Consider the following 16,903-nt stretch of genomic DNA (forward strand, 5'->3'; position numbering starts at 1 on the left):
TGAATTTTTATCGCATTGTTAAGTACCAAAACACAAAAAAAATGCATGCAAAGAACTCAATATGTTGAAACAAAACGACATTACTTGATACGTGTGTTTTCAGTTTTTTTTTTTTTTTTTTTAGCGTTTTAGGCAACAAAATGCTAAAATTAATTGAAAATACACTGTATTGGAACTTTAAAAATATTACCAAGTAAAGTGTCTTTTGAGTGTGTAAGAGCTTCTTACGTATCGAAACAATTAAACGCATTCAAAAACACATTTTATGAAGAAAGAGAATAACATTACTAAAAAGGTGTATTTTGAGCATGCATGAAATGCATGCAAATGCATGAAATGCATGAAATGCATGCAAAGTACACTATATGATGAAAACAAAACGATATCATTAGAAACGCGTATTATGAGTTTTTTTTGTTATTATTAAGTATCAAAAAAACTAAAACGCGTAAATCGTAGTATATATAGAAACAGAATAATACTATCAAGAAACATATGTTTTAACTATTTTTCACATTCTTAGGTACCAAAACGCCTAAATGTATACAAAACACTTGGTATTGATAACGAAACAACATTACTAGAAACGACATTTTTTCAGCTTTTTGTGTGTGTGTGTGTGTGTGTGTGTGTGTGTGTGTGTGTGTGTGTGTGTGTGTGTGTGTGTGTTTAAGGCACCAAAACGCTAAAAAAAAAAAAAAAAGTAAATAAAACGCACCCTCTACTGAAACACATAACTTTTCTAAAAACGTATCTTTTGAGTATTTTAAAGATTCTAACGTACAAAAACGCTAAAAGGTATGAAAAACACTATTTATGAAGAACCAGAATAACATTACTAAAAATGCGTATTTTTATTTATTTATTTTTTTTTAAGCTTGTTAGCTGCGGAAACGGCAAAATGCAATTTACTCTATATGGTGAAACAAAATTATATTACCAGAAACGTGTATAATGAGTGTTTTTTTTGAGATTCTTATGTACCAAATCGATAATACACTTGAATGCACTCTTTATGGAGAAACAGAACTACATTACAAAAAACGTGTGTTTTCAGTGTTTTTTTTTCACATTTGTAGGTACTAAAACGGCAAAATGCATACAAAGCACTTTATAGGGGAAACGAAATGAATAGACAAGAAACCTGCCTTTTTTTCCAGTGTTTTAGGAACCAAAAGGGTAAAAAGCAAGGAAAACACCCTATATTGGAATGCAAAACAAAATTACCCAAAACTTGGCTCTTTGAGTGTTTTTGAGTTTCCTACGAACCAAAACGCTAAAACATATGCAAAACATCCTTTATGGAGAAACAGAATAACATTTACAAAAAAGTGTACTTACAGTGTTTTTAAACTTGCTGCGTATAAACACGCCAAAATGAATGCAAAATACATTATATTGGAAAGGAAATGATATTACAAGAAAAGTTCTTTTAAGGTACCAAGACACTAAAACGAGTAAATAACACCGTATATGGGAAAAGAGAACAACTTTGCCCCCTAAAAAAAATCTGTTTAATTAATTTATTTTTTTATTGTTAAGTAAAGAAAAAAATGCGAAAATGCATCCAAAACATCTTATATGGGTAAACGAAAGGACATTACGACAAACGTGTTTTGTGAGTGTTTTTTGACCTTCTTAAATAACAAAATTCTAAAACGCGTGAATAGCACTCTATATGGAGAAACAGAACAATATTACTAAAAACGTTTATTTTAAGAATTTTCACATTGTTAAGTACCAAAATGCCAAAATGAATGCAAAGTACTCTATATTGGTAAACGAAACGATATTACCAGAAACGTGTATAATAAGAGTTTCCTAGCTACCAAAACACTACATTTCATGAAAAAAACGAATAAATAAATAAATAAATAAACACTACATAGAGAAACAGAATACCATTACAATGCTGTAATTTGAGTGTTTTCCTCCTTGTTAGGTACTAGAAAGTTAAAATGTATGCAAATCACCCTATATCGGGAAAGTAAATTAGATTTCCAGAAACGTGTCTTTTGTGTGTTTATGGGCATGTTAAGCAAGAAAACACTAAAAAGCATTGAATTCACCCTATAAGGGAAAACAAAAAAAAACATTACCAAAAATATCGCTTTGCTGTGTTTTGAGCTACTTACTTAAAAAAAAAAAAAGCTAAAACACAAGCAAAACCCTCAGCATAGAAAAGAGAATAAACATCAAAAATAGATTTTTTGAGAGTTTTTGAGCTTGTTACGTACAAAAACGCCAAAATGCCTGGAAAGTACCCTATATTAGGAAACAAAAAAACATGACCACCGACGTGTATTACGATTGTCTTTGAGCTTCTTAGATACCAAAGCAGTTAAACGGATGAATAGCACTATATATAGAAAAAAAAAAAAAAACAGAAAAAAAACATTACCCAAAACATGTGTTTTGAGTGTATTTTACATTATTAGTTAAAATAACGCCGCATTGCATTAAAACTTTATACTGAAAGCAAACGTTATTTCCAGTAACGTGTCTTTTGAGTGTTTATGACCTACATAGGCACTAAAAAGCTAAAAGACATGGAAAACACCCTATATAGGAAAAGAAAACAACATTATTATCTGTAATCTACAAGAACTAGAATGATTTAGAATATTTCCAAGAATATTCTAGAAAGATTCAGAACATTCTGGAACACAATGTATAAAGAATAAAAATATCCTAGAGTACTGCTTGACAATATAAAAGTAGGGGCATGCAGACCACCAATCATTTCTGCTTTGGCTGCCTGAGAAGACACATCACAAGAGGTGAAATGGCATCAAGAGGCTGCAATAATTCTCTAGATGCATTCTGCTTCATATGTGGTCAATTCGTCAAGACAAGAATAAAGAAATTCTCAGTGACAGCATCTGGAAAAAAATATTTGAAGCTTACAAAGCATATTTTGCTGTGCCAGTTTGGAACCAAGACAAGCACCTCATTCTGCTTGTGACCATTGTAAAAGAACACCAGAAGGTAAAATACCTATTATTTTTTTCAAGAGTAAAATCCAATTAAGAATTAAGAATGAAGATAAAATAAATTTAATAGAAACTCATACTGTTGTTCTTTTATAGGGTGGTATAGAGGGGAAAACAGAGCCATAAATTTTGCTATTCTTAGAATATGAACCTACTGATCACTCAACTGAGTGCTTTTTTCTGCATGGTGGATCCTTCCAAACGTCGATCTGGGAAAAATGCACCTGCTGTTTTTTTTTATCCAGGCATTCCATCTTCCATTCTACCAGTACCACACAGTGCTGATCTTCCTGTACCAGCTCCTCCAGAAATAAGTCAACTATCAGAAGAAAAAAGCAAGTCAGAAGATGAGCTAAACAGAGCGGAAGACTATGACATCACAGATACAGTTGTAGTTAGGAGGAATCCTTACTACCCAAACGAAAGAGACCTCAGTGACCTCATCAGAGACTTTGGTTTGACAAAGTCAAATGGTGAGTTTTTATTTCATGGCTGAAGGAATGAGATTTACTTGATGACAGTGTGCAGGTCACCAGCCAAAGAAAACTTCACAAACATCTCTCCAGCTTCTTTGCAAAGGAGGACTACTACAATGCTACTACAATGATGTATCAGGCTTGTTTGATGCTATTGGAATTGCTTGTAATGCATATGAATGGAGACTTTCATTGACATCTCCTCCAAAAGCCTGAAAGCTGTACTTCCACTTAATGGAAAGAAGTATCCATCTCTTCCTCTTGTCCATTATGTGCATCTTAAGGAGGACTACAGCAGTGTAAAGCTTCTACTTGAAACTTTGAGCTGCAAAAAGTATAGGTGGGAAGTATTTGGAGACTTCAAGATGGTGGCTTTCTTTACGGGACTGCAAGGAGGTTTTACCAACAATCCCTGTTTTCTTTGTGTTTGGGACAGTAGAGACAGAGCAGCACATTACCAGAGAAAGCACTGGCCTCCAAGGACTGACGCTACAGTGGGAGCACACAGTATCAAACTTGAGCCATTGGTGAATCCTCGAAAGGTTTTGTTTCCTCCACTACACATCAAACTGGGTCTCATGGAACAGTTTGTTACAGCTCTTGACAAGGAGTCTGCTGGGTTCATATATTTTCAAGACTTCTTTCCTAAGCTTTCAGAGGCAAAAGGTGAAAGCTGGTATCTTCATTGGACCACAAGAAAGGAAAATTATGGATTGCTCACAATTTCTATAGAAGCTCACAGAAAAAGGAAAGAAAATCATGGGTATGTTTCATTCCTGTAGTATAAGGTTCTCTTGGCAACAACAAGACTGATAATTATATGGAACTGGTTGAAGCTTTAGTGAAAAACTATGGTGAGAAGGATTGCAGAATGTCCTTGAAGATCCCTCACCTCGACAACTTCAAGCAGAATATATAAACATATTCAGAGGAACAAGGGGAGAGCTGCCACCAAGATTAAACGAACTATGAATAGAGATATCAGGGATACTTCAATGAAGACATGATGGAAGACTATATTTGGGGGCACATACGTGAAAGTGATTTGTTATATTCACGCAAAAAAAATAATTAATTAATTAATTAAAAAATAGTAAATTTTTCATCACAGAAATTAGTTTCAGAAGTCTTAAAATAAATTTTGTCATTAAAATTTTTTTTGTCAAAAAAATGGTAGAAATAGCGAAATTTAGCTATTTTGGGGCAAAAAATAATTATAATGCCACAAAAGCAAAGTTTAAGAGAAATAATATTTTTCTTTTTCTTTTTTTTTTTTTGCAATGAAAGGAGTTAGAAAATAACCCTTGTCAAAAACAAGAATCGTGTTACACAGTATTATGAGAGTTTTTGAGCTTTTTAGATAACAAAATGCTACAACGCATTAATAGCACTCTATATCGAAAGAAAGAACATTACAAAAAAAACTTGTATTTTGAGTATTTTCACATTATTAAGTACAAAAACGCAAAAATTGCTTATATCGGGAAACGAAACGACATTACCAGAAAAAAAAAAACGCTAAAAAAGCATGTAAATCATCCTATATATATATATATATATATATATATATATATATATATATATATATATATATATATATATATATATATATATATATATATATATATATATATATATATATATATATATATATATATATATATATATATATATATATATATATATATATATATATATATATATATATATATATATATATATATATATATATATATATATATATATATATATATATATATATATATATATATATATATATATATATATATATATATATATATATATATATATATATATATATATATATATATATATATATATATATATATATATATATATATATATATATATATATATATATATATATATATATATATATATATATATGTAAAATACCCTATGTTGGGAAACGAAAACACATTACGAGAAACGTGTATTATGAGTGATTTTGAGTTTTTTTTTTTTTTTTGGTACCAACCAAGAAAACGCGTTAATGCCACACTATACGCAGAAACAGAACAACATTCTAAAGCATGTAATTTGAGTTTTTTTCACATTGATACGTACACACATTGTTAGCCCCTTATATGGGGAAACTTAACGACATAAAAGAAAAGTATCTTTTATTTTTTTTCTGCAAATTAAGCACCAAAATGCTAAAGAAACATAGAAAATACCATATATACGAACAGAAGACATTACTAAAAACGTGTTTTGAGTGTTTCACCTTATTACATACGAAAAATCTAAAACGCATGTAAAAACACTCTATGTAGAAACAGAATAACATTGCCAAAAACAAGTATTATGAATGTTTTTGAGCTTATTACGCACAAATGGGCCAAAATGCATATAAACTACCCTATATGGGGAAACGAAACAACATTACGAGGAAATTGTATTATGAGTGTTTTTGACCTTCTTAGGTATCAAAACTCTAAAACACCTGAACAGTACTTTATATGTAGAAACAGAACATTACCAAATATGAGTATTTTGAATGTATTTCCCATTGTTAGGTGAAATGAATGGAAATCACCTTATGTGGGGAAAGGAAACAAGATTTCCAGAAACGTGTCTTATGATTGTTTATGAGCGTGGTAAGCACCAAAATGATAAAAAGCCTGGAAAACACCTTATATGGTAAACAAAATTATTTTACCAAAAACGTGTCTTTCCAGTGTTTTTTAGCTACTTAAGTATCAAAACGCTGGAACGCATGCAAAAAAAAAAACAACTTTATAGAAAAAACAGTAAAACTTTAACAAAAAAGGGGCACTTTGAATGTTTTGAGCTTGTTACGTAGAACAATGACAAAGTGCATGCAAATTACTCTGTATGGGGAGACGAAAAGACATTAGGAGAAGCTTTTCTTTTTTTTTTTTTTTATGTAGGAGGGACACTGGCCAAGGCCAACGAAAATCTTAGTTACCAAAATAGTAAAACACATGATTGTCACTTTATACTGAAAACAGAAAAATAAATAAAACGTGTATTTTGAGTGATTTTCACATTATTAAGTACCAAGGTGCCAAAATTCATGCAAAGCCCCTTGTATGGGGAAACGAACGATATCATCAGAAACGTGAGTGTTTCTCGAGAGTGTTAGGCACGAAAACGTTAAAAAAATAATGGATATCACCTTATAAGAAAATACAAAAAATAAAAACATTACGAAAAATTTGTTTCGAGTGTTTTTGATCTTATAACCTGTCAAAACGCTAAAACATCCTTTATGGAGAAACAGAATAACATAAACAAAAACAAGTATAACAAGTATTTGGAGTATTTTTTGAGCTTGTTACGTACACAAACGACATGGATGCAATGTACCATATATGCGGAAACGAAGACATTACGAGAAACGTTTATTGTGAGTGTTTATTGGTTCCGAAACGCTAATATGCATGAATAGCACTATATGTGTAGATAAATAAGAACATCAGCAAAAACATGAATTTTTGGGTATATTTCACATTATTAGGTCTCATAACGCCAAAATGCATGCCAAGCACCCTACATGGGAAAATGAAACCTTGCTGCACAAGACTTTCTTATTTCTCTCATCCCTATTCTCTCTACCTTTCTAATGCAAGATTTAGCCAGTATTCTCAATTATTCATCCCTTTCTCTGGTAAACTCTGGAACTCCATGCCTGCTTCTGTATGACTTCCTATGACTTAAATTCCATCAAGGTAGAGGTTTCAAGACACTTATCCTTCAATTTTTGACTACCGCTTCGAACCCTGTTCCGTGACCGGAGTCTCAGTGGGATATTTTTTATTTTTTTTTATTTTTGTTGCCCTTGGCCGGTGTCCCTCCTACATAAAAAAAAAAAAGTACCAAAACGCCAAAATGCATAAAAAAAACACTCTATATGTGGAAACAAAATAACGTTATCAGAGACGAGTCTTTTAAGTGTTTTTCAGCGTGTTAGGTAGAAAACGGTAAAAGCCATGTGAAATAAAATAATACTTCTAGAATGAGGTATTACGATTTTTTTTTTTAGCTTTTTAGGTAGCAAAAAGACAAAAAAAAAAAAAAACGCGTCATTATTTGGAGAAATTGAACAACATTACCAAAAACGTGTATTTTGAGTGTTTTTTTTCACATAGGTTCCAGAATACTAAAATGCATGCAAAGAACTCTATATATGGATACAAAACAACATTACCAGAAACGTGTCTTTTCAGTTCCTGTATTTTTTATCCTTTTATGTACCAAAACACTAAAACTCATGCAAAACACCCTATATAGACAATGAGAATAACATTGCCAAAAGTGTGTATTTAGAGTGTTTTTGAGCTTGTAACAGAAACAACAAAATGTATGCATACGACATATGATTAAAAAAAATATATATATATATTACCGGAAACATGCATTATGAATGTTATTGACCTTTTTAGATAACAAAACGGTAAAATGCGTGAAGAGCACTGTATTTTTAGAAACAGAACAACTTTACGTTTTTAGTGTTTTTAGTGTTTTTCACATTGTTAGGTACCAGAACGAACAAATGTAAACAAAGCTCTCTGTATGAAGAAACGAAAGAATATTACCAAAAACTTGTCATTTAAGTGTTTTTGAGCGTGTTAGGTACCATAACGCTAAAAATCACGTGAAATGAAATACTTCCAGAAACGTGATTTGTGATTGTTTTTGAGGTTAAGTGCCAAAATGCAGAAACATGTAAATGGCCTATATAGGGAAAAGGAAGTGTTTTATTAGTATTTTTGAGTGATTAAGCACAAGAACGCTAAAATGCACAGAAAACACCCTATACTATAATACAAAACAACATTACCAAAAACAAATATTTTGAGTGTTTTCGAGCTTCTTACGTACCAAAACGCTAAACCCCATACATTATTTATGGAGAAATAGAATTACTTTACCCCGAAAAAAAAAATAACATTTTCATTGTTTTTGAGCTTGTTACGTACAAAAATGCCAAAATGTATGCAAAGTACCCTATATAGGAAACAAACTGTTATTACGAGAAACGTGTAGTGTTTCTGAGCTTCAAAGGTAACAAAACGCTAAAGCGTGTGAAGAGGATCTTATAGAAAAAAAAAGACTGTTTTATTGTTTTTTATAGGGAGACGAAAGAAGATTACGAAAAAAAGTTTATTATAAGTGTTTTTGAGCTTCTTAGATACCAAAACTCTAAAACGCGTGAACAGTACTTTATATGGAGAAACAGAACATTACCAAAAACGTTAATTTAGAGTGTTTTATTCACATTGTTAGATACCAAAACGCCAAAAGCATGAAAATACTTGATATGGGGAAACAAAACGAATAGTTATTTTTTCATTTTTTTCGAGCATTTTAGGTACCATAACGCCAAAATGCAAGGAAAGCATATTGGAATACAAAACATTACCATAAACGGGTCTCGAGTGTTTTTGGGCTTCTTACGTAACAAAATCCTAAAATGCATGAATAACACTATATTTGGAGAAACAGAACAACATAACCAAAGAGGTTTATTTTAAGAGTTGTTCACATTCTTAGGTAGTAAAACGCCAAAATGCATGCCAAGTACTTCATATGGGAAAACGAAACGACATCAACAGAAAAGTGTCTTTTCCGTGTTTTTGAGCGTTTTAGGCAACAAAACGCTAAAATGCATGTGAAACACCATAAACTGGAATACAAAACGAGAAACATGTCCTATGAATGTTTCTGAGCTTCTAACGTGCCTAAACGCTAAAACGTATTCAAAATACTGTTTATTGATAAACAAAATAAAAATAACAAAAATAACAAAAATATGTATCATGAGTGTTTTTGAGCTTGTTAGATACAAAAACGGAAAAATGCCCCAGTGTTATTGACCTTAAGTAACAAAATGCTAAAAAACGTGAAAAGTAATCTATATCTGGAAACTGAACAACTTTACAACAAAAGTGTGTTTTGAGTGTTTTTCAGTCAGGTAACAAAACGCCAAAATGTATGAAAGCACTTATTTACAGGGAAACGAATCGGCATTTCCAGAAACGTGCATATATATATATATATATATATATATATATATATATATATATATATATATATATATATATATATATATATATATATATATATATATATATATATATATATATATATATATATATATATATAAGAACATAAGAACATAAGAAATAAGGGAAGCTTCAAGAAGCGACCAGGCTTACACGTGGCAGTCCCTGTATGAAATATACCTACTCATTTCCATTTATTATCCCCATCCATAAACTTGTCTAATCTTCTCTTAAAGCTCTCTAGTGTCCTAGCACTAACAACATGATTACTGAGTCCGTTCCACTCATCTACCACTCTATTTGAGAACCAATTTTTTCCTATCTCCTTTCTAAACCTAAATTTTTCAAGCTTGTACCCGTTATTTCTTGTTCTACCCTGGTTGATGGTCGTAAGAATTTTGCCTACATCCCCCTTGTTATAACCCTTATACCTCTTAAAGACTTCTATCAGGTCCCCTCTTAACCTAAGTCTCTCTAAAGAATGTGAATTTAACAGCTTCAACCTCGATTCGTAAGGAATGCTCCTCATCCCCTGTATCCTTTTAGTCATTTTCCTCTGTACTGATTCTAATAGACCTAAATCTTTCCTGTAATGTGGGGACCAGAACTGCACAGCGTAGTCTAGATGAGGTCTGACCAGCGCCAAGTATAACTTTAATATTACTTCCGGGCTTCTGTTTTTAACACTCCTAAAAATGAATCCTAGTACCCTATTTGCCTTGTTTCTGGCATCTATGCATTGTTTTCCTAGACGGAATTCAGAGCTAACTATAACTCCTAAATCTTTCTCGTACCCTGTACCTACCAGAGTTTGGTTGTTTAATGTGTACTTATTGTGTGGGTTTCCTCTACCTACGCTAAGCACTTTGCATTTATTGATATTAAATTTGCCATCTATCCATCCATTCATTTATTCTATCTAAATCTGCCTGTAAGGCGATGGCATCCGATTCTGACCTAATTAATCTACCTATCTTTGAGCCATCCGCAAATTTACTAACATCACTACTAATTCCACTATCCAAGTCATTGATATATATTAGAAATAACAATGGACCTAATACTGATCCCTGTGGCATCCCACATGACCCCACTCGGATTTCGAGCCGTTTATTACCACTCTCTGTCGCCTGTCACTAAGCCATGACCCTATCCAGTCTAACACCTTCCCATCTATCCCGTGTGCCCTAACCTTTCTCAGGAGCCTTTGATGGGGTACCTTGTCAAATGCTTTACTAAAGTCCAGACATAAGATATCATAACTATCACCATTATCTACTGCCTCGTACACCTTACTGTAAAGACTTAACAAATTTGTCAGGCAAGACTTCCCTTTCGTGAAGCCATGCTGTGACTGATTTATCAAGTTATGTTTGTCTAAATGTTCCCTAATGTTCCTCGCTATTATTGACTCTAACATTTTACCTACAACTGAAGTTAAGCTGACAGGTCTATAATTAGACGCTAAAGTTTTATCTCCTTTCTTAAAGAGGAGTACTACATTAGCCTGCCTCCACATTACTGGTACCTCACCCGACTCCAGTGATTTCCTAAAGACAGAAACTAACGGCTCACTAATAATCTCTTTGCATTCCCTAAGTACTCTGGGATATATTTCATCAGGTCCTGGTGTCTTGAACTTTTTTAGCCTATCTATCTCCTGTTCCACTATTTCCCTAGTTATGGAAATGTCTGTCAGCTTCTCATTCTCATCTGCTCTAAACACCTGTTCACTACCTGGCATATCCTGCATGTTTTCCCGGGTGAAGACAGTTAAAAAATACTCATTCAGAAGTTTACTAATCTCCTCCCCAGAACTAACCAGCTCCCCATCTGCTGCCGTTGCTGCTTTGCATCCAATTTTGCTGTATGGTACCTAACAATGTAAAAAACACTCAAAACATAAATTTTTCGTCACGTTAATCTGTTTCTCCTCAAAAAAAAAAAAATGCTATTCACGCGTTTTTAGCGTTTTGATACTTAAGAATCTCAGGAACACTTATTATACAGGTTTCTTGTAATATCGTTTCATTTCCGAAATAGAGTACTTTCCTTGATTTTTGGCATTTCTGTACGTAACAGGTTCAAAACATCGAAAATACACTCTTTTCGTAATATCATTTTGTTTCTCCATGAACAGTGTTTTGCATGCCTTTTAGCGTTTCGGTACTCAATAAGTTCTAAAACACAAAACACTCAAAAGACATATTTTTTGTAATGTTGTTTTGTATTCCAATATATGGTGCTTTAAATGTATTTTAGCGTTTTCGTGCCTAAAATTCTCAAAAACACTGAAGATATCCCTATCTGAAAATGTCGTTTCGTTTCCCCATATGAAGTTCTTTATATACATTTTGGCGTTTGGTACCTAAAATTGTGAAAAAAAAAACACGTTTTTGGTAATGTTATTCAGTTTCTACATATGTAGTGCTATTCACGCGCTTTAACATTTTGTTACCTAAGAAGGTCAAAAACAGGTACAGTGCACGTTTCCGTTAGTAAAGATTTGTTTCACTATATGAGGTACTTTGCATACACTTTCCCATTTCTGTAGATAACATGCTTATAAATACTCAAAATACACATTTTTGGTAAAGTTATTCTGTTTCTACACAAACGATTTTTCCATGCGCTTTAGTGTTTTGGTACGTAAAGATAAAAAAAAAAAAAACACTCAAAAGACTTGCTTTTTGTAATGTATTTTTTATTCCAATATATAGTGCTCTTTTATTCAGTTTATTGTTTTGGTACCTAACAGACTGAAAAACACTTAAAAATGTTGAATAATTTCCCCATATAGAGAGCCTTGCATGCATTTTGGCACTTTTTGGCATTTTGAAAAATGCTCAAAAGAAGCGCTTTTGTAATATTGTTTTGTTTATCTATATAGCGTGACATTGACGCACTTTAGAGTTTTGGTAATTAAGAATAGGGTGTACTGTATGGATTTTGGCATTTTTTTGTAATGTTATCCTTTGTATCCATATAGAATATTAATCATACTTTTTTAGCGTTTCGTACCTAAAATGCTCAAAATCTCTCTTACTACACTTTTCTCGGAATGTCTTTTCGTTTCGCAATATAGATTAGTTTGCAGGCATTTTGGCGTTTTTCTACGTAGGATAGTCAAAAACACTCAAAACACTACTTATTTTTGTATATTTTATTGTTTCTGCAAAAAAAAAAAAAAAAGTAGTTTTCCGTGTGTTTTGGCGTTTTTGTACGTATATAGCCTAAAAACAAAAGACGTGTTTTGTAATGTTGTTTTGTTTTCCTATATATGGTGCTTTCCCATTTTTTTTTCCTTTACAGTTTTGGCGGATACACCACAATACACACTTACAATACACTTTTCTCGAAATTTCGTTTTCTTTCCCCATATAGGGTGCTTTTCCTGGATTTTGATGTTTTGGCACCTAACAATGTAAAACACACTCAAAATACACGATTTGGTAATGTTCTTCTGTTTATCCACATAGAATGCTATTCATGTGCTTTTGAGTTTTGGCACCTAAGAAACTCAAAAACACTCATAATACACTTCTCGTAACGTCCTTTCGTTTCTCATTATAAGGTACTTTCCGTGCGTTATTGCGTTTTTGTAAGTAGCAATATCGAAAACATTTCAAATACTTGTTTTTGGTAATGTTGTAGTATATCTGTAAAAAGAGTGCTTCACGTTTACGTTTCACGTAATATCGTTTCTTTTTCCTATATACTTGTTTTTGGTAATGTTATTATATTTCTCCAATAAAGGTGTTTTGCGTGCGTTTTAGCGTTTGATACGTAACTAGCTAAATATCTCAAAAAAACACGGTTTTTTGGATTTGTATTTTTTATTTTTATTATTATTGTTATTATTATTATTATTATTATTATTATTATTATTATTATCATTATTACTATTATTATTATTATTGTTATTATTATTATTCATTTACTTTTTTTTATTCATTTTTTTTTTTTACGGGGAACTTTTAACGTTTCCATGCCTAGCATGCCCATAAACACTTAAAAGATATATTTCTGAAAATGTCTTTTCGTTTCACCATGAAGGTTCCGTGCATTTTGGTGTTTTGGTACTTAACAGCAAAACCCTAAGAATACACATTTTTGGTAATGTTGTTCTATTTCTCCATATAGAGTGCTATTCATTCCTTTTAGCGCTTTGGTATCTAAGAAACTCAAAAACACTCAAAATTCATCTCTCTCGTAATGTTCTTTTAATTCTCCATATGGTGTATTTTCCATACATTTTGGTGGTTTTGTACGTATCAAGCTCAAAAACACTCACAACACTTGTTTGTTAAATTATTGTGTTTTACATGGATTATGGATTAATGTTTTACATTAAATTATGGATGTTTTCCATCCCTTTTAGCGTTTTGGTACGTAAGTACCGAAGAATTTATTTATTTTTGTTAAATTATTGTGTTTTACATGGATTATGTATTAATGTTTTATATTAAAATATGGATGTTTCCCATGCCTTTTAGCGTTTTGGTACGTAAGTACCCAAGAAACACTGAAAACATGTTTGGGTATTTTTTATTTTTTTCATATAGGGTGCTTTCCATGCTTCTTAGCGTTATGTTTCCTAACACACTCCAAAAGACACTTAAAAGATATGATTCTTGAAATGTGGTATTAATTCACCATAGAGAGAGATTTGCATGCATTTTGGCGTTGACGTAGCTAACAATGTGAAAACACTCAAAATACATGTTTTTAGTAATACTGTTGTTTCTCTATATAGAGTGTTATTCATGCGTCTTAGCATCTTGGTACCTAAAAAAGCTGAAATGCACTCATAATACGCATTTCTAGTAATGTTTTTCCGTTACCCCATATAGGATACTTTCCATGCATTTTGGGGAAATTTGTGTTTAACAAGCTCAAACTTGCTTTTAGCAATGTTTTTCTTTCACCATTAAGTGTTTTTGTATGCGTTTTAGGATGCTGGTACGAAAAAAGCTAAGAAACACTCAAAAGATACGTTTGTAATAATATTGTTTTGTATTCAGATGTACCTAACAAGCTTTTTTAGTAATATTATTCTTTCTCCATAAAGAGTTTTTTGCATGCGTTTTAGCGTATTGATACGTAAGAAAAAGCACTCAAAAGACACGTTTATCGTAATACTGTTTTGTATTCCGATGTTGGGTGATTTCCTTGACTTTTTGTGTTTTGGACTCTAAAACGTTCATAAACACTGAAAAGACACGTTTCTGGAAATGTCGTTTCTTTTCCTCATATAGGTTACTTTGCAATGCATTTTGGCATTTTGGTAAAAATGTAAAATCAAAATACTCAAAATACACATTTTTATGGTAATGTTATTATGTTTCTTCATATAGAATGCTACTGAAGCGTTTTTCGTACCTAAGAAATAAAAAAAGAACACTCATTATACACGTTTCTCATAATCTCCATTCGTTTTCCTGTTTGCATGCATTTTTTTCTTTTTGTTACCTAACGACCTCAAATCCACTCGCAATAGAAGTTTTTGGTAACTTTGTTCTGTTACTTCAAATAATGTTTTTTTTTTTTTCCCTGCATTTTGTTGTTTGGTACCGAACATGGTAAAAAGAAAACACTTAAAACACCTTTTTGGTAATGTTCTGTTTTTTCCATATAGAGTGTTTTTCATGTACACTCATTATACATGTTTTTGGTGATATCTCGTTTCACAATAAAGGGTACTTTCCATGCATTTTTGCTTTTTTCTAGGTAAGAATAAAAAAAAAACACAATATCCACTGTTTTGGTAATGTTTTTCTTCTTGTTCATAGAAGAGTGTTTTGCATGCGTTTTAGCGTTTTGGTATTTAAAAAGCTTAAAAACATTCAATAGACACGTTTTTGGTAATGTAGATTTGTACTCCTATACAGGGAGATTTCGATGTTTTAACTGTTTTGATGCCTAACATCCTGTAAACACTCAAAAGACGCTTTTCTGATTATGTCGTTTCTTTTCACTATATAAAGGGCTTTCCAAGCATTTTGGCGTTTAGTACCAAACAATGTGAAAATTACTCAAAACACACATTCTTTATAATGTTCTGTTTCTTCATATAGACTGCTATTTAAGCGTTTTTGCGATTTTTTTTTTTTTTATGTAGGAGGGACAGTGGCCAAGGGCAACATAAATACAATAAAAAAATATATAAAAATGCCCACTGAAATGCCAGTCCCATAAAAGGGTCCAAAGCGGTAGTCAAAAATTGAAGGATAAGTGTCTTGAAACCTCCCTCTTGAAGGAATTCAACATTGCGGCGATGCAACATTGCGGCGATGAGAGAGAGGCTGAAGACAGTCAGTTAGAGGAGAGGAGTTGATGAGACGAAAAGCTTTTGATTCCACCCTGTCTAGAAGAGCAGTATGAGTGGAACCCACCCAGACATGTGAAGCATACTCCATACATGGACGGATAAGGCCCTTGTAAAGAGTTAGCAGCTGAGGGGTGAGAAAAAAACTGGCGGAAACGTCTCAGGACACCTAACTTCGTAAAAGCTGTTTTTAGCTACAGATGAGATGAGAAGTTTCCACTTCAGATTATAAGTAAATACAAACCAAGGATGTTCAGTGAAGAAAAGGGGGACAGTTGAGTGTCACTGAAGAAGAGAGGATAGTTGTCTGGAAGGTTGTGTCGAGTTGATAGATGGAGGAACTGAGTTTTTGAGGCATTGAACAATACCAAGTTTGCTCTGCCACAATCAGAAATTTTAGAAAGATCAGAAGTCAAGCGTTCTGTGGCATCCCTGCGTTAAATGATTACTACCTGAAGGGTTGGACGTCCATGAAAAGACGTGGAAAAGTGCAGGGTGGTATCATCAGCGTAAGAGTGGATAGGACAAGAAGTTTTTTTTTGAAGATCACCAATGAATAAGAAGAAGAGAGTGGGTGACAGGACAGAACCCTGAGGAACACCACTGTTAATAGATTTAGGAGAACAGTGACCGTCTACCACAGCAACAATAGAACGGTCAGAAAGAAAACTTGAGATGAAGTAACAGAGAGAAGGATAGAAGCCGTAGGAGGGTAGTTTGGAAATCAAAGCTAAGTGCCAGACTCTATCAAAAGCTTTTGATATGTCCAAGGCAACAGCAAAAATTTCACCAAAATCTCTAAACGAGGCTGGATGACCAAGACTCAATAAGGAAAGCCAGAAGATCACCAGTAGAGCGGCCTTGATGGAACCCATATTGGCAATCAGATAGACGGTTGTGAAGCGATAGATGTTTAAGAATCTTCCTGTTGAGGATAGATTCAAAAACTTTAGATAGGCAGGAAATTAAAGCAATAGGACGGTAGTTTGAGGGATTATAACGGTCATCCTTTTTACCAACAGGCTGAATGTAGGCAAATTTTCAGCAAGAAGG

The sequence above is a fragment of the Scylla paramamosain genome, chromosome 16 (assembly GCF_035594125.1).
Source record: "Scylla paramamosain isolate STU-SP2022 chromosome 16, ASM3559412v1, whole genome shotgun sequence".
Classification (NCBI taxonomy): Eukaryota; Metazoa; Arthropoda; class Malacostraca; order Decapoda; family Portunidae; genus Scylla; species Scylla paramamosain.